This window comes from Hemitrygon akajei, unplaced genomic scaffold, assembly GCF_048418815.1.
Source record: "Hemitrygon akajei unplaced genomic scaffold, sHemAka1.3 Scf000061, whole genome shotgun sequence".
NCBI classification, from domain to species: domain Eukaryota; kingdom Metazoa; phylum Chordata; class Chondrichthyes; order Myliobatiformes; family Dasyatidae; genus Hemitrygon; species Hemitrygon akajei.
The window spans coordinates 910,472-933,462 of record NW_027331947.1 but is presented as its reverse complement, the minus strand read 5'-3'; the positions used below and the strand labels follow the sequence as shown (position 1 = coordinate 933,462).

Genomic DNA, 22,991 nt, shown 5'->3' with positions numbered 1-22,991 from the left:
GTGGAAGAGAGATTCCACAGGAGGAAGGGGGATGGGGAAGAGATCCCACAGGAGGAAGGGGGTTGGGGAACAGAGATACCAATGGAGGAAGAGTAATGGGGAAGAGAGGTCCCAATGGAGGAAGGTTAATGGGGCAGAGATATCCCACCGGAGGAATGGGAATAGGGGAGAGATTCCACAGGAGGAAGGTGGAAGGGGAAGAGAGATCCCACAGGAGGAACGGGGATAGGGAAGAGAGATCCCACAGGAGGAAGGGGGATGGGGAAGAGAGATCCCACAGGAGGAAGGGTAATGGGGAAGAGATTTCCTACAGGAGAAAGGGGAATGGGGGAGAGATTCCACAGGAGGAAGGGGGAAGGGGAAGAGAGATCCCACAGGAGGAACGGGGATAGGGAAGAGAGATCCCACAGGAGGAAGTGGGAAGGGGAAGAAAGTTCACACAGGAGGAAGCGGGATGGGGAAGTGAGATCCCACAGAAGGAAGGGGGATGTGGGAGAGAGATCCCACAAGAGGAAGGGAATGGGGGAGAGATTCCACAGGAGGAAGTGGGAAGGGGAAGAGAGATTCCACAGGAGGAAGGAGGATGGGGAAGAGAGATTCCACAGGAGGAAGGGGGATGGGGAAGAGAACCCACAAGAGGAAGGGGGATGGGGAAGAGAGATCCCACAGGAGGAAGGGGGAAGGGGCAGAGAGATCCCACAGGAGGTAGGGGGTTGGGGAAGAGAGATCCCACAGGAAGAAGGGGGATGGGGGAGAAAGATCCCACAGGAGGAAGGGGGATGGGGAAGTGAGATCCCACAGAAGGAAGGGGATGGGGGAGCCTGATCCCACAGGAGAAAGGCGGATGGGGAAGAGATCCCACAGGAGGAAGGTGGAAGGGGAAGATTGATACCACAGGAGGAAGGGGGAAGGGGAAGAGAGATCCCACAGGAGGAACGGGGATAGGGAAGTGAGATCCCACAGGTGGAAGGGTGTTGGGGAAGAGAGATCCCACAGGAGGAAGGCGGATGGGGAAGAGATCCCACAGGAGGAAGGGGGAAGGGGAAGAAAGATCCCACAGGAGGAAGGGGGATGGGGAAGTAAGATCCCACAGAAGGAAGGCGATGGGGGAGACTGATCCCACAGGAGGAAGGTGGATGGGGAAGAAAGATCCCACAGGAGGAAGGGGGATGGGGAAGTGAGATCCCACAGAAGGAAGGCGATGGGGGAGACTGATCCCACAGGAGGAAGGGGGTTGGGGAACAGAGATACCAATGGAGGAAGAGTAATGGGGAAGAGAGGTCCCAATGGAGGAAGGGTAATGGGGCAGAGATATCCCACCGGAGGAATGGGAATAGGGGAGAGATTCCACAGGAGGAAGGTGGAAGGGGAAGAGAGATCCCACAGGAGGAACGGGGATAGGGAAGAGCGATCCCACAGGAGGAAGGGGGATGGGGAAGAGAGATCCCACAGGAGGAAGGGTAATGGGGAAGAGATTTCCTACAGGAGAAAGGGGAATGGGGGAGAGATTCCACAGGAGGAAGGGGGAAGGGGAAGAGAGATCCCACAGGAGGAACGGGGATAGGGAAGAGAGATCCCACAGGAGGAAGTGGGAAGGGGAAGAAAGATCACACAGGAGGAAGGGGGATGGGGAAGTGAGATCCCACAGAAGGAAGGGGGATGGGGGAGAGAGATCCCACAAGAGGAAGGGAATGGGGGAGAGATTCCACAGGAGGAAGTGGGAAGGGGAAGAGAGATTCCACAGGAGGAAGGAGGATGGGGAAGAGAGATTCCACAGGAGGAAGGGGGATGGGGAAGAGAACCCACAAGAGGAAGGGGGATGGGGAAGAGAGATCCCACAGGAGGAAGGGGGAAGGGGCAGAGAGATCCCACAGGAGGTAGGGGGTTGGGGAAGAGAGACACCAACGGAGGAAGGGTTATGGGGAAGGGATCCCACAGGAGGAAGTGGGATGGGGAAGAGAGATCCCACAGGAGGAAGGGGGAAGGGAAGAGAGATCCCACAGGAGGAATGGGGATGGGGAAGAGAGATCACACAGAGGAAGGGGGATGGGGAAGAGAGTTCCCACAGGAGGAATGGGGAAGGGGAAGATTGGTTCCACAGGAGGAAGGGGGAAGGGGTGATTGATCCCACCGGAGGAAGGGGGAAGGGGAAGAGAGATCCCACAGGAGGTACGGGGATAGAGAAGAGAGATCCCACAGGAGGAAGGGGGATGGGGAAGAGAGATTCCACAGGAGCAAGGGGGATGGGGAAGAGATCCCACAGGAGGAAGGGGGATGGGGAACAGAGTTCCCACAGGAGGTAGTGGGATGGGGAAGAGAGATCCCACAGGAGGAAGGGGGATGTGGAAGAGAGATTCCACAGGAGGAAGGGGGATGGGGAAGAGATCCCACAGGAGAAAGGGGGTTGGGGAACAGAGATACCAATGGAGGAAGAGTAATGGGGAAGAGAGGTCCCACAGGAGGAAGGGGGATGTGGAAGAGAGATTCCACAGTAGGAAGGGGGATAGGGAAGAGAGATCCCACAGAAGGAAGGGGGATGGGGGAGAGAGATCCCACAAGAGGAAGGGAATGGGGGAGAGATTCCACAGGAGGAAGGGGGAACGGGAAGAGAGATTCCACAGGAGGAAGGAGGATGGGGAAGAGAGATTCCACAGGAGGTAGGGGGTTGGGGAAGAGAGACACCAACGGAGGAAGGGTAATGGGGAAGGGATCCCACAGGAGGAAGTGGGATGGGGAAGAGAGATCCCACAGAAGGAAGGGGGAAGGGGAAGAGAGATCCCACAGGAGGAATGGGGATGGGGAAGGGAGATCACACAGAGGAAGGGGGATGGGGAAGAGATCCCACAGGAGGAAGGGGGTTGGGGAACAGAGATACCACAGGAGGAAGGGGGATGGGGAAGAGAGATTCCACAGGAGCAAGGGGGATGGGGAAGAGATCCCACAGGAGGAAGGGGGATGGGGAAGAGAGTTCCCACAGGAGGTAGTGGGATGGGGAAGAGCGATCCCACAGGAGGAAGGGGGATGTGGAAGAGAGATTCCACAGGAGGAAGGGGGATGGGGAAGAGATCCCACAGGAGGAAGGGGGTTGGGGAACAGAGATACCAATGGAGGAAGAGTAATGGGGAAGAGAGGTCCCAATGGAGGAAGGGTAATGGGGCAGAGATATCCCACCGGAGGAATGGGAATAGGGGAGAGATTCCACAGGAGGAAGGTGGAAGGGGAAGAGAGATCCCACAGGAGGAACGGGGATAGGGAAGAGAGATCCCACAGGAGGAAGGGGGATGGGGAAGAGAGATCCCACAGGAGGAAGGGTAATGGGGAAGAGATTTCCTACAGGAGAAAGGGGAATGGGGGAGAGATTCCACAGGAGGAAGGGGGAAGGGGAAGAGAGATCCCACAGGAGGAACGGGGATAGGGAAGAGAGATCCCACAGGAGGAAGTGGGAAGGGGAAGAAAGTTCACACAGGAGGAAGCGGGATGGGGAAGTGAGATCCCACAGAAGGAAGGGGGATGTGGGAGAGAGATCCCACAAGAGGAATGGAATGGGGGAGAGATTCCACAGGAGGAAGGGGGAAGGGGAAGAGAGATTCCACAGGAGGAAGGAGGATGGGGAAGAGAGATTCCACAGGAGGAAGGGGGATGGGGAAGAGAACCCACAAGAGGAAGGGGGATGGGGAAGAGAGATCCCACAGGAGGAAGGGGGAAGGGGCAGAGAGATCCCACAGGAGGTAGGGGGTTGGGGAAGAGAGATCCCACAGGAAGAAGGGGGATGGGGGAGAAAGATCCCACAGGAGGAAGGGGGATGGGGAAGTGAGATCCCACAGAAGGAAGGGGATGGGGGAGCCTGATCCCACAGGAGGAAGGGGGATGGGGAAGAGATCCCACAGGAGGAAGGTGGAAGGGGAAGATTGATACCACAGGAGGAAGGGGGAAGGGGAAGAGAGATCCCACGGGAGGAACGGGGATAGGGAAGTGAGATCCCACAGGTGGAAGGGTGTTGGGGAAGAGAGATCCCACAGGAGGAAGGCGGATGGGGAAGAGATCCCACAGGAGGAAGGGGGAAGGGGAAGAAAGATCCCACAGGAGGAAGGGGGATGGGGAAGTGAGATCCCACAGAAGGAAGGCGATGGGGGAGACTGGTCCCACAGGAGGAAGGGGGATGGGGAAGAAAGATCCCACAGGAGGAAGGGGGATGGGGAAGTGAGATCCCACAGAAGGAAGGCGATGGGGGAGACTGATCCCACAGGAGGAAGGGGGAAGGGGAAGAAAGATCCCACAGGAGGAAGGGGGATGGGGAAGTGAGATACCACAGAAGGAAGGCGATGGGGGAGACTGATCCCACAGGAGGAAGGGGGATGGGGAAGAGAGATCCCACAGGAGGAATGGGGATGGGGAAGAGAGATCCCACAGGAGGAAGGGAGATGGGGAAGAGAGATTCCACAGGAGCAAGGGGGATGGGGAAGAGATCCCACAGGAGGAAGTGGGATGGGGAAGAGAGTTCCCACAGGAGGTAGTGGGATGGGGAAGAGAGATCCCACAGGAGGAAGGGGGATGTGGAAGAGAGATTCCACAGGAGGAAGGGGGATGGGGAAGAGATCCCACAGGAGGAAGGGGGTTGGGGAACAGAGATACCAATGGAGGAAGAGTAATGGGGAAGAGAGGTCCCAATGGAGGAAGGGTAATGGGGCAGAGATATCCCACCGGAGGAATGGGAATAGGGGAGAGATTCCACAGGAGGAAGGTGGAAGGGGAAGAGAGATCCCACAGGAGGAACGGGGATAGGGAAGAGCGATCCCACAGGAGGAATGGGGATGGGGAAGAGAGATCCCACAGGAGGAAGGGTAATGGGGAAGAGATTTCCTACAGGAGAAAGGGGAATGGGGGAGAGATTCCACAGGAGGAAGGGGGAAGGGGAAGAGAGATCCCACAGGAGGAACGGGGATAGGGAAGAGAGATCCCACAGGAGGAAGTGGGAAGGGGAAGAAAGATCACACAGGAGGAAGGGGGATGGGGAAGTGAGATCCCACAGAAGGAAGGGGGATGGGGGAGAGAGATCCCACAAGAGGAAGGGAATGGGGGAGAGATTCCACAGGAGGAAGTGGGAAGGGGAAGAGAGATTCCACAGGAGGAAGGAGGATGGGGAAGAGAGATTCCACAGGAGGAAAGGGGATGGGGAAGAGAACCCACAAGAGGAAGGGGGATGGGGAAGAGAGATCCCACAGGAGGAAGGGGGAAGGGGCAGAGAGATCCCACAGGAGGTAGGGGGTTGGGGAAGAGAGACACCAACGGAGGAAGGGTAATGGGGAAGGGATCCCACAGGAGGAAGTGGGATGGGGAAGAGAGATCCCACAGGAGGAAGGGGGAAGGGAAGAGAGATCCCACAGGAGGAATGGGGATGGGGAAGAGAGATCACACAGAGGAAGGGGGATGGGGAAGAGAGTTCCCACAGGAGGAATGGGGAAGGGGAAGATTGGTTCCACAGGAGGAAGGGGGAAGGGGTGATTGATCCCACCGGAGGAAGGGGGAAGGGGAAGAGAGATCCCACAGGAGGTACGGGGATAGAGAAGAACGATCCCACAGGAGGAAGGGGGATGGGGAAGAGAGATTCCACAGGAGCAAGGGGGATGGGGAAGAGATCCCACAGGAGGAAGGGGGATGGGGAACAGAGTTCCCACAGGAGGTAGTGGGATGGGGAAGAGAGATCCCACAGGAGGAAGGGGGATGTGGAAGAGAGATTCCACAGGAGGAAGGGGGATGGGGAAGAGATCCCACAGGAGAAAGGGGGTTGGGGAACAGAGATACCAATGGAGGAAGAGTAATGGGGAAGAGAGGTCCCACAGGAGGAAGGGGGATGTGGAAGAGAGATTCCACAGGAGGAAGGGGGATAGGGAAGAGAGATCCCACAGAAGGAAGGGGGATGGGGGAGAGAGATCCCACAAGAGGAAGGGAATGGGGGAGAGATTCCACAGGAGGAAGGGGGAACGGGAAGAGAGATTCCACAGGAGGAAGGAGGATGGGGAAGAGAGATTCCACAGGAGGAAGGGGGAAGGGGCAGAGAGATCCCACAGGAGGTAGGGGGTTGGGGAAGAGAGACACCAACGGAGGAAGGGTAATGGGGAAGGGATCCCACAGGAGGAAGTGGGATGGGGAAGAGAGATCCCACAGAAGGAAGGGGGAAGGGGAAGAGAGATCCCACAGGAGGAATGGGGATGGGGAAGAGAGATCACACAGAGGAAGGGGGATGGGGAAGAGATCCCACAGGAGGAAGGGGGTTGGGGAACAGAGATACCACAGGAGGAAGGGGGATGGGGAAGAGAGATTCCACAGGAGCAAGGGGGATGGGGAAGAGATCCCACAGGAGGAAGGGGGATGGGGAAGAGCGATCCCACAGGAGGAAGGGGGATGTGGAAGAGAGATTCCACAGGAGGAAGGGGGATGGGGAAGAGATCCCACAGGAGGAAGGGGGTTGGGGAACAGAGATACCAATGGAGGAAGAGTAATGGGGAAGAGAGGTCCCAATGGAGGAAGGGTAATGGGGCAGAGATATCCCACCGGAGGAATGGGAATAGGGGAGAGATTCCACAGGAGGAAGGTGGAAGGGGAAGAGAGATCCCACAGGAGGAACGGGGATAGGGAAGAGAGATCCCACAGGAGGAAGGGGGATGGGGAAGAGAGATCCCACAGGAGGAAGGGTAATGGGGAAGAGATTTCCTACAGGAGAAAGGGGAATGGGGGAGAGATTCCACAGGAGGAAGGGGGAAGGGGAAGAGAGATCCCACAGGAGGAACGGGGATAGGGAAGAGAGATCCCACAGGAGGAAGTGGGAAGGGGAAGAAAGTTCACACAGGAGGAAGCGGGATGGGGAAGTGAGATCCCACAGAAGGAAGGGGGATGTGGGAGAGAGATCCCACAAGAGGAAGGGAATGGGGGAGAGATTCCACAGGAGGAAGGGGGAAGGGGAAGAGAGATTCCACAGGAGGAAGGAGGATGGGGAAGAGAGATTCCACAGGAGGAAGGGGGATGGGGAAGAGAACCCACAAGAGGAAGGGGGATGGGGAAGAGAGATCCCACAGGAGGAAGGGGGAAGGGGCAGAGAGATCCCACAGGAGTTAGGGGGTTGGGGAAGAGAGATCCCACAGGAAGAAGGGGGATGGGGGAGAAAGATCCCACAGGAGGAAGGGGGATGGGGAAGTGAGATCCCACAGAAGGAAGGGGATGGGGGAGCCTGATCCCACAGGAGGAAGGGGGATGGGGAAGAGATCCCACAGGAGGAAGGTGGAAGGGGAAGATTGATACCACAGGAGGAAGGGGGAAGGGGAAGAGAGATCCCACAGGAGGAACGGGGATAGGGAAGTGAGATCCCACAGGTGGAAGGGTGTTGGGGAAGAGAGATCCCACAGGAGGAAGGGGGATGGGGAAGAGATCCCACAGGAGGAAGGGGGAAGGGGAAGAAAGATCCCACAGGAGGAAGGGGGATGGGGAAGTGAGATCCCACAGAAGGAAGGCGATGGGGGAGACTGATCCCACAGGAGGAAGGGGGATGGGGAAGAGAGATCCCACAGGAGGAATGGGGATGGGGAAGAGAGATACCACCGGAGGAAGGGGGATAGGGAAGAGAGATCCCACAGGAGGAAGGGGGATGGGGAAGAGAGATCCCACAGGAGGAAGGGGGATGGGGAAGAGAGATTCCACAGGAGCAAGGGGGATGGGGAAGAGATCCCACAGGAGGAAGTGGGATGGGGAAGAGAGTTCCCACAGGAGGTAGTGGGATGGGGAAGAGAGATCCCACAGGAGGAAGGGGGATGTGGAAGAGAGATTCCACAGGAGGAAGGGGGATGGGGAAGAGATCCCACAGGAGGAAGGGGGTTGGGGAACAGAGATAACAATGGAGGGTAATGGGGAAAAGAGGTCCCAATGGAGGAAGGGTAATGGGGCAGAGATATCCCACCGGAGGAATGGGAATAGGGGAGAGATTCCACAGGAGGAAGGTGGAAGGGGAAGAGAGATCCCACAGGAGGAACGGGGATAGGGAAGAGAGATCCCACAGGAGGAAGGGGGATGGGGAAGAGAGATCCCACAGGAGGAAGGGTAATGGGGAAGAGATTTCCTACAGGAGAAAGGGGAATGGGGGAGAGATTCCACAGGAGGAAGGGGGATAGGGAAGAGAGATCCCACAGGAGGAAGTTGGAAGGGGAAGAAAGATCACACAGGAGGAAGGGGGATGGGGAAGTGAGATCCCACAGAAGGAAGGGGGATGGGGGAGAGAGATCCCACAAGAGGAAGGGAATGGGGGAGAGATTCCACAGGAGGAAGGGGGAAGGGGAAGAGAGATTCTACAGGAGGAAGGAGGATGGGGAAGAGAGATTCCACAGGAGGAAGGGGGATGGGGAAGAGAACCCACAAGAGGAAGGGGGATGGGGAAGAGAGATCCCACAGGAGGAAGGGGGAAGGGGCAGAGAGATCCCACAGGAGGTAGTGGGTTGGGGAAGAGAGACACCAACGGAGGAAGGGTAATGGGGAAGGGATCCCACAGGAGGAAGTTGGATGGGGAAGAGAGATCCCACAAGAGGAAGGGGGAAGGGAAGAGAGATCCCACAGGAGGAATGGGGATGGGGAAGAGAGATCACACAGAGGAAGGGGGATGGGGAAGAGAGATCCCACCGGAGGAAGGGGGATAGGGAAGAGAGATCCCATAGGAGGAATGGGGAAGGGGAAGATTGGTTCCACAGGAGGAAGGGGGAAGGGGTGATTGATCCCACCGGAGGAAGGGGGAAGGGGAAGAGAGATCCCACAGGAGGAACGGGGATAGGGAAGAGAGATCCCACAGGAGGAAGGGGGATGGGGAAGAGAGATTCCACAGGAGCAAGGGGGATGGGGAAGAGATCCCACAGGAGGAAGGGGGATTATGTATCTGTAAGCCTCTGTTACAGTCTGAGAGTGTGGGTTTCATTCTGTGTCTGTCAGTCTCTGCTGTAGTGTGAGAGTGTGGGTTTCATTCTGTATCTCTCTGTCTCTGTTACAGTGTGAGAGTGTGTGTTTCATACTGTATCTGTCCGTCTCTGCTGCAGTGTGAGAGTGTGGGTTACATTCTGTATCTGTCAGTCTCTGTTACAGTGTGAGAGTGTGGGTTACATTCTGTATCTGTCAGTCTCTATTACAGTGTGAGAGTGTGGGTTTCATTCTGTATCTTTCAGTCTCTGTTACAGTGTGAGAATGCGGGTTTCATACTGTATCTGTCAGTCTCTGTTACAGTGTGAGAGTGTGGGTTTCATTCTGTATCTGTCAGTCTCAGCTACAGTGTGAGAGTGTGGGTGTCATTCTGTATCTGTCAGTCTCTGTTACAGTGTGAGAGTGTGGGTTTTATTCTGTATCTGTCAGTCTCGGTTGCAGTGTGAGAGTGCGGATTTCATTCTGTATCTGTCAGTCTCTGTTAAAGTGTGAGAGTGTGGGTTTCATTCTGTATCTGTCAGTCTCTGCTACAGTGTGAGAGTGTGGGTTTCATTCTGTATCTGTCAGCCTCTGTTACAGTGTGAGAGTTTGGGTTTCATTCTGTGTCTGTCAGTCTCTATTACAGTGTGAGAATGTGGGGTTCATTCTGTATCTGTCAGCCTTCGCTACAGTGTGAGAGCGTTGCTTTCATTCTGTATCTGTCAGCCTTCGCTACAGTGTGAGAGTGTTGCTTTCATTCTGTATCTGTCTGTCTCTGCTACAGTGTGAGAGTGTGGGTTTCATTTTGTATCTGTCAGTCTCTGTTACAGTGTGAGAGTGTGGGTTTCATTCTGTACCTGTCAGTCTCTGTTACAGTGTGAGCGTGTGGGTATCCTTCTGTGTCTGTCAGTCTCTGTTACAGTGTGAGAGAGTGGGTTTCATTTTGCATCTGTCAGTCTCTGTTACAGTGTGAGAGTGTGGGGTTCATTCTGTATCTTTCGGTCTCTGCTACAGTGTGAGAGTGTGGGTTTCATTCTGTACCTGTCAGTCTCCGTTACAGGGTAAGGGTGTGGGTTACATTCTGTGTCTGTCTGTCACTGTTACAGTGTGAGACTGTGGGTTTCATTCTGTGTCTGGCAGTCTCTGCTACCTTGTGAGAGTGTGGGTTACATTCTGTGTCTGTCAGTCTCTGTTACAGTGTGAGAGTGTGGGTTTCATTTTGCATCTGTCAGTCTCTGTTACAGTGTGAGACTGTGGGTTTAATTCTGTATCTGTCAGTCTCGGCTACGGTGTGAGAGTGTGGGTTTCATTCTGTATCTGTCAGTCTCTGCTACAGTGTGAGAGTGTGGGTTTCATTCTGTATCTGTCAGTCTCAGCTACAGGGTGAGAGTGTGGGTTTCATTCTGTATCTGTCAGTCTCAGCTACAGTGTGAGAGTGTGTGTTTTATTCTGTATCTGTCAGTCTCTGTTGCAGTGTGAGAGTGCGGATTTCATTCTGTATCTGTCAGTCCCTGTTAAAGTGTGAGAGTGTGGGTTTCATTCTGTATCTGTCACCCTCTGTTACAGTGTGAGAGTGTGGATTTCATTCTGTGTCTGTCAGTCTCTATTACAGTGTGAGAATGTGGGGTTCATTCTGTATCTGTCAGCCTTCGCTACAGTGTGAGAGTGTTGCTTTCATTCTGTATCTGTCTGTCTCTGCTACAGTGTGAGAGTGTGGGTTTCATTTTGTATCTGTCAGTCTCTGTTACAGTGTGAGAGTGTGGGTTTCATTCTGTACCTGTCAGTCTCTGTTACAGTGTGAGAGTGTGGGTATCCTTCTGTGTCTGTCAGTCTCTATTACAGTGTGAGAGTGTGGGTTTCATTCTGTATCTGTCAGTCTCTGCTACAGTGTAAGAGTGTGGTTGTCATTATGTATCTGTAAGCCTCTGTTACAGTCTGAGAGTGTGGGTTTCATTCTGTGTCTGTCAGTCTCTGCTGTAGTGTGAGAGTGTGGGCTTCATTCTGTATCTCTCAGTCTCTGTTACAGTGTGAGAGTGTGTGTTTCATACTGTATCTGTCCGTCTCTGCTGCAGTGTGAGAGTGTGGGTTACATTCTGTATCTGTCAGTCTCTGTTACAGTGTGAGAGTGTGGGTTACATTCTGTATCTGTCAGTCTCTATTACAGTGTGAGGGTGTGGGTTTCATTCTGTATCTGTCAGTCTCTGTTACAGTGTGAGAGTGTGGGTTTTATTCTGTATCTGTCAGTCTCGGTTGCAGTGTGAGAGTGCGGATTTCATTCTGTATCTGTCAGTCTCTGTTAAAGTGTGAGAGTGTGGGTTTCATTCTGTATCTGTCAGTCTCTGCTACAGTGTGAGAGTGTGGGTTTCATTCTGTATCTGTCAGCCTCTGTTACAGTGTGAGAGTGTGGGTTTCATTCTGTGTCTGTCAGTCTCTATTACAGTGTGAGAATGTGGGGTTCATTCTGTATCTGTCAGCCTTCGCTACAGTGTGAGAGTGTTGCTTTCATTCTGTATCTGTCAGCCTTCGCTACAGTGTGAGAGTGTTGCTTTCATTCTGTATCTGTCTGTCTCTGCTACAGTGTGAGAGTGTGGGTTTCATTTTGTATCTGTCAGTCTCTGTTACAGTGTGAGAGTGTGGGTTTCATTCTGTACCTGTCAGTCTCTGTTACAGTGTGAGCGTGTGGGTATCCTTCTGTGTCTGTCAGTCTCTGTTACAGTGTGAGAGAGTGGGTTTCATTTTGCATCTGTCAGTCTCTGTTACAGTGTGAGAGTGTGGGGTTCATTCTGTATCTTTCGGTCTCTGCTACAGTGTGAGAGTGTGGGTTTCATTCTGTACCTGTCAGTCTCCGTTACAGGGTAAGGGTGTGGGTTACATTCTGTGTCTGTCTGTCACTGTTACAGTGTGAGACTGTGGGTTTCATTCTGTGTCTGTCAGTCTCTGCTACCTTGTGAGAGTGTGGGTTACATTCTGTGTCTGTCAGTCTCTGTTACAGTGTGAGAGTGTGGGTTTCATTTTGCATCTGTCAGTCTCTGTTACAGTGTGAGACTGTGGGTTTAATTCTGTATCTGTCAGTCTCGGCTACGGTGTGAGAGTGTGGGTTTCATTCTGTATCTGTCAGTCTCTGCTACAGTGTGAGAGTGTGGGTTTCATTCTGTATCTGTCAGTCTCAGCTACAGGGTGAGAGTGTGGGTGTCATTCTGTATCTGTCAGTTTCTGTTACAGTGTGAGAGTGTGGGTTTTATTCTGTATCTGTCAGTCTCTGTTGCAGTGTGAGAGTGCGGATTTCATTCTGTATCTGTCAGTCTCTGTTAAAGTGTGAGAGTGTGGGTTTCATTCTGTATCTGTCAGTCTCTGCTACAGTGTGAGAGTGTGGGTTTCATTCTGTATCTGTCACCCTCTGTTACAGTGTGAGAGTGTGGATTTCATTCTGTGTCTGTCAGTCTCTATTACAGTGTGAGAATGTGGGGTTCATTCTGTATCTGTCAGCCTTCGCTACAGTGTGAGAGTGTTGCTTTCATTCTGTATCTGTCTGTCTCTGCTACAGTGTGAGAGTGTGGGTTTCATTTTGTATCTGTCAGTCTCTGTTACAGTGTGAGAGTGTGGGTTTCATTCTGTACCTGTCAGTCTCTGTTACAGTGTGAGAGTGTGGGTATCCTTCTGTGTCTGTCAGTCTCTATTACAGTGTGAGAGTGTGGGTTTCATTCTGTATCTGTCAGTCTCTGCTACAGTGTAAGAGTGTGGTTGTCATTATGTATCTGTAAGCCTCTGTTACAGTCTGAGAGTGTGGGTTTCATTCTGTGTCTGTCAGTCTCTGCTGTAGTGTGAGAGTGTGGGCTTCATTCTGTATCTCTCAGTCTCTGTTACAGTGTGAGAGTGTGTGTTTCATACTGTATCTGTCCGTCTCTGCTGCAGTGTGAGAGTGTGGGTTACATTCTGTATCTGTCAGTCTCTGTTACAGTGTGAGAGTGTGGGTTACATTCTGTATCTGTCAGTCTCTATTACAGTGTGAGGGTGTGGGTTTCATTCTGTATCTTTCAGTCTCTGTTACAGTGTGAGAATGCGGGTTTCATACTGTATCTGTCAGTCTCTGTTACAGTGTGAGAGTGTGGGTTTCATTCTGTATCTGTCAGTCTCAGCTACAGTGTGAGAGTGTGGGTGTCATTCTGTATCTGTCAGTCTCTGTTACAGTGTGAGAGTGTGGGTTTTATTCTGTATCTGTCAGTCTCTGTTGCAGTGTGAGAGTGCGGATTTCATTCTGTATCTGTCAGTCTCTGTTAAAGTGTGAGAGTGTGGGTTTCATTCTGTATCTGTCAGTCTCTGCTACAGTGTGAGAGTGTGGGTTTCATTCTGTATCTGTCAGCCTCTGTTACAGTGTGAGAGTGTGGGTTTCATTCTGTGTCTGTCAGTCTCTATTACAGTGTGAGAATGTGGGGTTCATTCTGTATCTGTCAGCCTTCGCTACAGTGTGAGAGTGTTGCTTTCATTCTGTATCTGTCTGTCTCTGCTACAGTGTGAGAGTGTGGGTTTCATTCTGTATCTGTCAGTCTCTGCTACAGTGTGAGAGTGTGGGTTTCATTCTGTATCTGTCAGTCTCTGTTACAGTGTGAGAGTGTGGGTTTCATTCTGTATCTGTCCGTCTCTGTTACAGTGTGAGAGTGTTGGTTTCATTCTGTGTCTGTCAGTTGTGGTTTCCGATCTGTATCTGTCTGTGCTTTTTGCTATGTGAGAGTGTGGGCTTCATTCTTTATTTGTCTGTTTCCGCTGCAACGTTAAGTCTGTCATCTCAGTCCTGTACCTGTGAGACTCTGATTCACTGTGGGTGGGTTTACTTTATTTTCTCCTTCTTCTCCGTTGCTCCTACAACACAGTAAATGCTCTTAAAATATATTCTGCATTCCCTGAGCTATTTTTAGAACAAGAGTCTCCTGCCGTCGGTTTTTGTTAAAATTATGTGATTGACAGTGCGCTGATCAATGACGTCGGTTGCATCGAGCGGGACATTCAGCGTCGTGGAGTCTTATGTCAAACAGATCATTCGATCCGACTTCAGCCTGCACTCTTTTCGTTACTCAACCACCCAGAGACAATTGAGTAGCCCGTGATTTGTAATCTTCTGTGGTTCAGCAAAACAACTTCTTAAAAGTTAAATGAAAATAATCTGATTAAATAAATTCAATAGTTTATATAAATAAGTACCTAAATATATTAATAGTTTGTTCGAAATAAGACCAACGGAGGCAGAGCGATTCATGTTCCCGCATTATTTATATGAACATATTTCCTCTCAGCAATTCTGTCTCTCTCTTCACCCTGTATTAGCTCTGTTATGTTTGCCAATTCTCTCACATATTCCTCAATGTGAACTAGACCATGAATCTACTCGAGTTATGTTCCACTCATAAATCATTCAATATTCATTTCGAGTTTCTTATAGAAAAAAAAACAAAGTAAACCTAAAACACAATAGAGGCCCTTCGGCCCACAAAGTTGTATCGAACATGTCCGTAAATTGGAAATTAATAGGGTTACCCATAGCTCTGTTTTTCGAAGCTCCTCGTAACTATCCAAAAGTCGCTTAAAACCATATCAAAACCAGCTGCACCATCGTTGCCGGCAGTCTATTCCACACACTCACCATTCTCTGCGTGAGAAACACATGATAGCTTCAGACTTGTCTGCAATATGCCTTGCATTTTGCATTGATAAAATTCTGTCTACGTTGTTCTGTGAAGCACTGAGAGAGTGTGTGAATAGGAATGCGAGTGAAGCTCCAGTGTCACATTTGGAATAATCCAAATTTCCACTTTGCAGCATTCAGTTCATTGATGAACTCATGAGAATCTGGCGTCACTGCTTACGTCACAGCTCAGTCAGGTATGTTCGGCATGTCCGAGACATGATGGATGGAACTGTTTGCTCCTGTTAAACTTAAGTTGCTCTGTTTAACTGATCGTGTTAATGTTTGTCAACACGAGTGAATCTGCAGGTGCTGGAAAAAATGAAAATACAAAATGCTGTCAAACTCAGCAGGCCAGACAGCAACTATGGGAGGAGGTCGCGACGACGTTTTGGCCCGAAACGTCGTCGCGACCTCCTCCCACAGATGCTGTCTGTCCTGCTGAGTTCTTCCAGCAATTTGTATTTTTGTGTTAATGTTCGACATACTTTATCACTGTGTTGCAACACACTGTGTCATACACCCATCAGTGCAGAAGAACGATATGAATGGAGGAGAATGGACAGCTGATCGTTAATAGATTGATATTACGATGTGAACACGTCATCTGGAGATGGTGGGATCCTGGGAACAGTAGAGAGTATTCTTTCCAGTCGTCCCTCACACAAAAATAAATAACAAAGTGGAAAGTGAGTGCGATGGGAAACCAGGGATAGTATCGCAGCTGCAGATACGGAGGGCAAGAGTGAGACAAACAGAGATATGTGATCACCTCATTCGGATTATTCTATACAGCCGCCCCTCTAACAAAAAGAAACCTGCAACGGGAACAGTGAGGAACCGATCGGGAAGCGGGACATGGACATTTGCCATGTTATTGACATGGGTAACTGAAACTTTCATAATATTCTTTGGCAACTCCCCAAGGTGAAAAGTTTCAGTGTAGCATAATTTCTCAGTTGTGTCCAGGAAGGATTAATGTCACTATAAGAAGACAGGTGGACTAGCGAACAGTCCGTACCGGATCTAATATTAGAAAAGGAAACGGATCAGGTGACAGATCTTTCCACGGCTCAGCATTACAGAACAACAGTGCACAACTCCCCTCCATTTACCTTGACCAGGGAGCATGGGATCTATTTAATTGGGGATCAGCGAATTATGGTGCTACCTGGCAGGAACTTGTGAAGTTAAATTGATAACTGATGTACTCAGGGAAATGCCCAACAAATATGAGGGGATTGTATAGGGAGCACTGACATAGGGTACAGTATAGGCTTGTCTCCGTGAAGCAGGGAAAGGATGATAGCGTAAAGTAACTCTGGGAGACAAGAAAGTTGGAACAACTCCACAAGAGGAAGAAAGAACGATACAAAGATTAGGAAGAAACAATCAGGTAAGGCTATAGAGGGTCAGAATGTAGAAAGAAAATAATTTAACAATGGAATTAGAAGAGGTAGAAGGGGACTTGAGAAGTTCTTGGCGAATTGCACTGTGAAGAACAGGCGGAGACTGGAGAGAGTATGGGCAGTTCAGAGGAAAACTTATATCTGGAGTCCAAAAAGGCAGTGAAGCTCCTCACTGAATACATTGATGAATGTGAACACAGCGTAAAACGGCAGACGCTCAGAAAGAGGATTCGGGGGAAACTTCGAAAACATTATGATGGATGATTCCCCAGTGCCAGAAGGGATATAGTCCAGGTAATTTGGGAAAGCGAGAGAAGATAATAGTGAGCTTTTGGACATGATCTTTGTGTCTTCGCTGGCCACGGAAGTAGAACTAGATGACTTGGGGGTGGGGGAGTGGAATATCGCTGTGGATCTTTTACAGTGTTTGGAGGAATATGTGCAGTGTATTTTATTGTAACACATGTCAGCTGTCATTGTTTATTCCATCACTCAAACCGCCCGGAATGACTGGAACGAACGAAGGAAAAGATGATGAATGTTCCCCTTTAATAAAGAAGTGTTCTCCGTTTCAGCCGCCAGAACAAACTCCTTCCCTCAATTCCAGAAGCGAATGTGCTCCGTCAAATGTTCCAAAGAAATCGACTTCAAGCTGAATGCCTGATTTAAAAGCATCAATGACAAAATATATCTTCATTTAAATAGCTGAAGCCAGGTATCATGTAAAATAACATGGGGAAAAAAAGCACATCATATTTTGTTTTAAAGTAATTACATTGCAAAATCCCTTGAGGAGTCAAATTCATGACAAGGGAATTGAGCGAGTAAAAATAGTTTAACGTAAATGTTTGTGCAGTTGGTTGTCACTAATGTCCCTGAAGTGATAGCCACGCTAATTGCCTCAGTGGAATTGCTCTCACCTCAATAAAAGACTGCTAAACCGATCACCAGTCCATCTGAGCAGTTGAAACGTTCCGTACAATTAAACGCTGCTTCTGACGGAATATGGGATATCCGGCAATTTACTACATCGCGGCCATTTTCTATCCCACACTTGCAGCGGTTGGTGTCCCCGGTAAGATGCCGGAGCTGGTTACTTTATGTATGGTGCCGTCGTTACTCTGCAGCGGTATCCGCACTGTTACTGAGCACAGATGCTACGTTCGGCTGAAACGTGTTTCCGGAATGTAGGATTCAGGAATCTAATGGATTTATTTTCATTTTCCATACTTCGATCGCAGTGTTTTCTTCTTTTCTCAATTAAGTTGGTGTCGATATTGTCGTTGTTTCATAATTTCACCTCGCGGGGCTTTCTGAAGTGACGCTGGTCTCTGCTCTTCCAGGCCCGACTCTCTATTCGTGCAGACACTTCGACGTTATAACAACGTGGCAGCTTATTTAAATGACGGTCCCGTCTATTTTCGACACGTAGGTCTGTTCTTCTGTAAGTCTGTAAATGAGACCTCGTGCTTTATATCTCCTTGACTCCAGTTTCAGCGACAGGTTACTATCGATGCAATGCTCCTCAGACAGGATGAAGAGGTCAATACTCCCCAATGCCATTAGGCTTTACAATTCAACTGCCAGGACTTAAGAACTTTTTTTTTTAAAGCTATTATTAATGCTTTTTGAGTTAGTGATTTAGATGCATATCATATTATTACTGAGTTAAGTATTGTATGTAATGAGTTTTTGCTACAACAAGTGTATGGGACATTGGAAAAAAATGTTGAATTTCCCCATGGGGATGAATAAAGTATCTATCTATCTATCTATCTATCTATCTATCTATCTATCTATCTATCTATCTATCTATCTATCTATCTATCTATCTATCTATCTATCTATCTATCTATCTATCTTTGATAGATAGATAGATAGATAGATACTTTATTCATCCCCATGGGGAAATTCAACATTTTTTCCAATGTCCCATACACTTGTTGTAGCAAAAAAAACTAATTACATACATACTTCACTCAGTAATAATATGATATGCATCTAAATCACTACTCAAAAAGCATTAATAAAAAGTTCTTAATTCCTGGCAGTTGAATTGTAAAGCCTAATGGCATTGGGGAGTATTGACCTCTTCATCCTGTCTGAGGAGCATTGCATCGACAGTAACCTGTCGCTGAAACTGCTTCTCTGTCTCTGGATGGTGCTATGTAGAGGATGTTCAGGGTTTTCCATAATTGACCGTAGCCTACTCAGCGCCCTTCGCTCAGCTACCGATGTTAAACTCTCCAGTACTTTGCCCACGACAGAGCCCGCCTTCTTAACCAGCTTATTAAGACGTGAGGCGTCCTTCTTCTTAATGCTTCCTCCCCAACACGCCACCACAAAGAAGAGGGCGTCACCGCTATAAATAATCCCGTCAGCTATTTCACCTCTAATAATGGAAATGGTGTTGTTTACAGGAGCGATCAACTGCTCACCGGTAAGTGAGTTGTGGAACTCGGATGCCTCGCTCTAAACTGTGGGAAGGTCGCCAATCCACTGACACTCACATCCGTCATTGTCCTCCAGCCGGAGTGCAGCGACGAAGACCGCACACACTGGGTTCCCACTTTCCACTTCCAAACAGACAACACCCTCCAAATCATCGGAAGAATGGGGCATTCTGGGATCTGACCGTATTTCTATTTTGTTTCCAAATTTCTTGCAGTTAATTTAACGGCGATTGTGATCCTATCTCGGGGAAAATGCGGACTCTCCAAATGCATCACCCGTTACCTGGTTGGAATGGCAACAGCGGATCTGATGGTGGTTATCGTTGTTGCTTTAGTGGAACAGACCAACAATATCTACATTTATTCCAGATTCCTGCTCATCACTCCTGTATGCGCTCTGACACTTGTACTTAGGATCTTAACAACAGACTGTTCTGTTTGGTTCACGGTCATTTTTACCTTAGATCGCTTCATCGCAATATGTTGCCGAAAGCTGCGGGAGCGATACTGCACCGAGAGAATAGCAACGGTGGTTATCGTGACCGTGGTTACAGTGAGCAGCGGGAAATGTGTCCCGGATTACTTTGCCATTGAACCTTACGTCATCATTGACAACACGCCGTGGCGGTGCACCGTCACATATGAATACGTTACTTCACCCGTGTGGAGAGTGTACACATTACTGGACAGTATTTTAACACCATTACTACCAATCGGATTAATCCTGGTGTTTAACGGGTTAACCGTAAGACATATCATTGTGGCAAATAGAGTCCGCAGAAGGCTTCGGCACAGCAGCGACAATCAGAAAGATGCCGAGGCGGAAAAACGCAGAAAATCGATAATTTTGTTGTTTTCTATATCAGCTAATTTCATATTATTGTGGATGCCCAATGTAGCCCATTCCCTGAAATGGCAAACGGAAAATTACTTTTACCAGGACAGATATTTGAGTTCCCCGGTATACATCCTACAGCAATTTGGATTCATGTTGCAAATTCTCAGTGTGTGCACCAACACTTGTATCTATACACTGACACAGAGGAAATTCAGAGAAGAGCTGAGGAATGGAATGAAGTATGTGTTTAGATTAAATGGCCATCTGTGTAGATAACGCCCGTGTCTAACGGCAATTCAGCGGAATCTTCAAATAAAGCTGTTTTACAATGAACAGGATTGGCAAGTATGTCATTAATTCAAACGATCTTATGCCTTGTCATCCGGGAATTATGAATTTGTGGAAGATTGCTGACTTCATACAGTTCAGGTCGGTAGCGATAGAAACGCTCAATGTTGCTGGCGTGATTGTTACATTGGTTGAAGTATGTTCCAAACTATCACAGACACTCGACTGTCACAAGGGCAAGAATGGCTTCAGAACATTACGGGTTTTATATGTTTTTAAATGGACAGCGTCGGGTAAAAGAGTGTAAAGCGAGCGCGATGCCAAACAGGTGTAGCCCCCTGGTAAGACTCAGGCTTGCTCAGATCGCTTCCGTCTCGGGGGAGCACCCTCAGGCTCCGCCAGTCTGGCTAATCAGCGTGTGTAGATGTGTGTAGATCAGCTGTGTGATGTCCCCACCACGCCAAATAACAGACAGTACACCATATGCGATTAAATGATTGCACTTTATTGATCTTACTGGAACTATGTACTTAATAGAGAAAAGTAAAAGGAAAAGGAAAAGGCGCCAAACTTACCAAGTCCAACCACTTCTTGCACAACCGTTGGAGCTCAGTTAACGACGTCTTCTTGCCAACATTCGATCCCCTCCGACCTCCTCGACTCGCCGCCTGGGACCAACAACGGTGGTCGAGCAGAAGCTCCACACGGATCTGTCCTCATCTCCTCTCCTCGACGAAAACCTGGGCCTCGGACCCCCACTCGGGGTCCGTTCCGTCGCCCAGCTTACAGCATCGCGTCTTCTCTCTCTAACCCCCTCGCTCCGACTCCCCAAAAGCCCGTCAACACTAGCCTACAGCCCCACAAGAAAGAATAACACCTATCCCAATTGGTTAACAAATGAATCCAATTCTCGTTATCAGTAATTATAATCCAATCAATCTGCGAGAGAACGCACTCTGTCACCAGTTAACATAACAAAGAAACGTTTTTACTTTTAACATAACTAAGAAGCCATTTTAATAGCCTCAGCTGTAACATAAAAGAAGAAAACACTTCCACAAGGGGTTGTGGAATCGCCGCTGCAGAAAGGGAGGGGAACGTGGAGCGTGGGTTTGCTAATTGACTGTGAGACTAACACAGAAACATTAAGAGCGCGATCACCTCATTTGGAGTTTTCTATAGAGTCGCACATTCCCTCCTAATTCATTGCGTCTATACTCACATCTGTTCCCGATACTCTGGCGGTATTGGCATTTTGAGGGGAAACAAAGATGATAATTCAGAGTAAGAAGTGTAGGGGAGACAGAAGGAAGCTTTACAAGATGGTAAGTCATTCGTGAAAGAGTGAGAGTGGGAGAGGTGAAATAAAAACAATCTCCGAAGCCAGGATGCAACACTCTATGCTGGAATATGTAAAACTAATATGAAGTACACGCCACTAAACTTAAATGAAAGTACAACCCAGAAATATGAAGAAATAGTCACTATAGAAGATAAAGTTAACTACTCATGTCTCACTATAGAAGACATCCCCGCGATTTGAGCAGAAACGTCCCTAGCAAACTGAGAAATGAGTGCGCTTTGCGATGCCCGTACCTGAATTTTTACCAGCTGGAGCTGAGAAACGATAAAATAATATTATTATATTTTGAGAAACTCTCTATAGGCGGACGATCGCTCCTTCATCAAAGGCAGAACAATTAATTTAAATAGCAGAACTATTTTCTCGATCTAAACATGAACTTGGGACGGGATAAGTCCAGAGCAAAAAAACATGGAAACTGCAATAGAGCTGGTCTGGAATGAGAGAATCTGCACATGGACTCCCAAGTCCTTCTGCACATCGTGTTTTTTTATAATTTTCTCTCTATTTAGAAAATATACACTTTCCCACTGTATTCCATCTGCAAGACTTTGCCCATTTCTCCAGACGTCGAGATGCTTTTGCAGCCTCGCTACTTCCTCAAAACTGCCTGTCCCTCCAATTACCTTGGGATCATCCGCAAACTTTGCAATAAAGCCATCAATTCTGGCATCAAGTCATTGCCATGCAACATGAAAAGAATCGTTTCAACACTGATCCCTGTGGAACTCCCCTGGTCACCGGTAGGTACCCATTACTACTATTCGTTGCCTCCGGCAAATCAGCCACTGCTTTATGCATGCAAGGATCTTTCCTGTAATATTATTGGCTCATGTCTGACACCTTGTCAACGACCTTCTGAAACTCCAGGCGCACATCATCAACCGATTGTCCTTTGTCTGTCTTGCTTGTTAATTCTTCAATACATTCAAAAGATTTCAACATACTTGTCAGACAAGAATTTCCCTTGAGGAAAACATACTGAAAATGGCCGATTATACCATGAGCCTCAAATACACTGAAAATACGTCCTCAACATCTGACTCCAATATGTTCCCAACCAGTGAGGTCAGACTAACTGGCCTACAATTTCGGTTCCTCTACCTCTCTACCTAATTGAACGGTGGAGTGATAGTTCCAACATTTCTGTCTTCCAGAGCCATACCAGAACCTATTGATTCTTGAAAAATCATCACTAAATCTCCACAGTCTCTTCAGCCACTTCTTTCGGAACTCAGGGATGTACACCATCTGGCCCAGGTTCTAAACATAACATCGCCGGACCAAATAACCACAGCACAAAAATATCATTACTTATCTTTTCACCAGTTTGTTTCTTCGAGCATCTGGCAGCTCATTCCACACTCCCACCACTCTTTGTGTGAACACCCCCCCCCCCCCAATGTTCCCTTTAAACTGTCGCCCTTCACCCTTAACCGGTGTCCTCTGATTTTTTTTTCTCCCCTGGCCTCAGTGTAAAAAGCCTGCTTGCATTCACTCTATCGATACCCAGCATAATTTTATATACCTCTATCAAGTCTCCCTTCATTCTTCTACGCTCAATAAAATAAAGTCCTAACCTATTTAATACGTGTTACTGAATACGGAAAGGAACAGTGGGGAATGTTTTGTACTTATTGCTGTACTTCAGAGCAGGGCGGGGAGGGGGAGCCTCGGGTCATTGCTCAAGAGCGCAAAGCATTGAGCGCTTTGCACGGTTTCTGTGGTGTAGTGGTTATCACGTTCGCTTTACACGCGAAAGGTCCCCAGTTCAATCCTGGGCAGAAACATTGTTTGGGCTTCAGTGCTTCAAATGAACTTGAGACACAACTTTTCAGTTTGTGTTCAAGTTTATTGTCGTGAGCATCCAGGTGTAAATATAACGAACATTCGCTTTTCTAGCAAAGCACATTGTTTTTCAAACCTGACAAAGATAAATTAAAGAAAGAAGGATTAATAGAAATTATATATAATTTACAGGAGAACATAAACGGATTTAAACCTAAGGAGGTTCCTGGATAACGTACACTGCGTA

The 22,991-nt window shown here is 48.8% G+C and overlaps 1 non-coding gene across 1 annotated transcript; it reads left to right on the top strand.

The window, feature by feature from the left end:
- The first annotated feature begins 22,673 nt into the window (after window positions 1-22,673).
- trnav-uac (transfer RNA valine (anticodon UAC)) lies at window positions 22,674-22,746 on the top strand. The gene has a single exon. It is a non-coding gene; the product is annotated as a tRNA-Val (tRNA).
- The last annotated feature ends 245 nt before the right edge of the window (window positions 22,747-22,991 follow it).